Source organism: Trachymyrmex septentrionalis, unplaced genomic scaffold (genome assembly GCF_001594115.1).
Source record: "Trachymyrmex septentrionalis isolate Tsep2-gDNA-1 unplaced genomic scaffold, Tsep1.0 scaffold131, whole genome shotgun sequence".
Taxonomy (NCBI): domain Eukaryota; kingdom Metazoa; phylum Arthropoda; class Insecta; order Hymenoptera; family Formicidae; genus Trachymyrmex; species Trachymyrmex septentrionalis.
The window spans coordinates 2,236,797-2,239,379 of NW_017304450.1; the positions used below are offsets into that span (position 1 = coordinate 2,236,797).

A 2,583-nucleotide genomic window follows, 5' to 3' on the forward strand; every position below is an offset into this window, starting at 1 on the left:
GAACGTAAATATGCGTATGCGCGCGCGCGTTGATTCAACTACCACCAGTACCACCTTCTGGTGTTACATCGGTGTCGCGATGCCATCCAAGAGGCAAGAAGGACCCTCAAGTGTTGCGGGGGTGCGATAAGCCGTGCTCGAAACGCGCTGAAGAAGGATGACGCGGTACGATTCGCGTTGACCCTCGCTCGAAGGTAAGCTGTCTAGCTGATAACCGATTAATCGGTCTCGCAGCGTTTCCGAGCACGACTCATCGCTCAGCCTTGGTGGCCGGACTCATCGCGCACCTCGATGAACTCTCACATCGCTAACTTCCGTCCGCGCGCGCATAACAAAACGGGGAAGGGAGGATGACCTCCAAAGAATTCCTTCATTTCACGAAATGAGATCTTCCGCGAGAATGCCGCGAGGTGACTTACGCGAGGACGTGGTTGAAATTCATGGGTGAAGTGATATCGAAGGTCCGACATACCTTTGAGTTTCATGTAACTTCGGCGAGATTGCCAGATGGCTACGTCAATTCCAACTTCACATTACTTCTCTTTCTCTATTCATGCAGATCAATAATTCTCAAATGAAACTGACCGAACTTAGTCACAGAACTCCTTTTGACGAAATTCTTGAATAGGCTAAACTCTTCCTAATATATACAACGTCACGTTCGTTGAGTTTTCCTGACGATCCATCTTGGAAACTTGTTCTAATCACGATGGCATGGTTTTCTTCTCGTAGAATTGTGAGAACCGCTATCGCGGCTAAATGAAAGATTATGATCTAATAACGAAAGAAACTGAGACTTTATAATCTGGTATGAGAGGAGTTTCAGACAGCTTTAATTTTTTAGGCCAGTATAATTAATCCCTTTAGGATCACAATTATGTAAAATGTGCCGGATGAGAATACTTTTCTTGTGTATGATGTACGAGGATAGGTCGAAAACTTCTCCGTCTCACAAAGAAAACATATGATTTTTGACAAAATGTTTTTTTTATTTTTTAACATAGTCCTCTCAATATATTTATTCTAACTATTTTATACCGTTTGCATAATACAATTTCTCTATAAGCCTTCGAAATAAATGTTAGTTTCATAAATTACTTCAGTATTTTACTATTTGAGTCAAATTTTTCCTACGAGCTGCCATTGGCTGCGTTTTGCAGAGAAAACTAATCAATGAACGCTCAATGATTTTTTAATATGATTGGTTTTTGCTTTTAATATTTCACTGAATCTAAGGAACCTGTTACAAGTTACAACTGTCCGGAATTCGATTCCTTGAAATATGTTGTTAAAACTCTAAGAGACATATATCTTTATCCAATCGGTCCTTTGTCGGTCCAATTTGAGATTTAAAAGGTAAAACAGCTCCTCAAAGCTAACACTTATATCTCATTCGAATCAATGATAGTAAAATATATAAAAAAATGTGTTAAACAAGACTTCTACAGTTTTTATATACTTAACTCGTATGATAACTCATATTTAAATTTGTCAAAAATGTAATATAATATTTAAAAAATATCTCATTGCCATTAAGTTTTAAGGGGTTGTTTTACTCCTTAAATCTCAAATTGAACTGATATAAAAAAATATCTTTAGATTTTTGTGTTTAACAACACAAGAAGAATCGAATCGGTTCCAAACAGTTGTGACAAATAAGTGTAAGAATCAATCATATTAAAGAATCATTTAGTGCTCATTGATCAACTTTTTCAGATGAACGCAGCCATATTTCTTCATATTTGGAAGGAAGGAAATTCGTCAATGATAAGATCCGTAAAAAATTCGGTTATCCGAACGTATCCAAATTCTAAGAAACGTTCATTTAAATTTTTTAATTGACTGTTAAGCGGCGTCTGCAATGAAATTTTAAGGTATGAAATTTAAGTTTTAAACCGTACGAAATTGTCATAGTCGGATTTGAAGAGAATAATCGACTATGATTGATCAATTTTTGACGATTTAAGATCCTACGACCGTTTACGATTCTTATTGTAGACTCCGTTCCTGGTGAAAATAAGAGTCGGAGCGTAGTTGAATGTAATGGGAAAGTAATAGAAACTTCTACGAGGCGAAAATTGAAACAACGGAACGTAAAAGAAGCATAACGCCCCTTTTACGTTTCGTTGTTTCAATTGTTACCTCCTAGAAGCTTCGTTTACACCTCTATTACTGTCCCATTACATTCGACTTACGCTTCGATTTTTTTTTTTATGAGGAGCATTACTCGTCGACATCATTCAACACAGCATTATGAATTTTTTCAATGACTTCGTCAGTCGTAGCGGCTTTTAAATGATCTGTATGTTCACCATCATTTATGGACATACGACCACGTTAAAAATTCAGCAGCCTATTTTTTAATAGTTGGAAAACATTGGTGAAGAAAAGATCGGCTGTTCCAAAGTTGAATCGAGCTTATTTTTTATATCTGTTAAATCTTTTAAAATGAAATATTTTATCAATATGTGATATTCGATTTTTTATTCATTAAAAAAAAATTTATTAAGAAAAACCAAAAATTGGTTGCTTTATGTAATTGAAATAAGGAAACTAATAAATGCATCTGTGTGAAATTTTGAC

General features: G+C 35.8%; 1 protein-coding gene across 14 annotated transcripts in view; it reads left to right on the forward strand.

Annotated features, from left to right (window-relative positions):
- LOC108757037 (kinesin-like protein unc-104) overlaps window positions 1-2,583 on the forward strand; it is a 30,871-nt gene that overhangs the window by 7,006 nt on the left and 21,282 nt on the right. Inside the window, exon 1 of one of the 14 annotated variants that reach the window (XM_018501289.1) lies at window positions 64-194. The exons of the other annotated variants lie outside the window; for them this stretch is intronic. The gene's annotated coding sequence lies outside the window, so the exon portion shown is untranslated. Of the gene's footprint in view, window positions 1-63; window positions 195-2,583 lie in introns of those variants that run through there. 14 annotated transcript variants of the gene reach the window in all.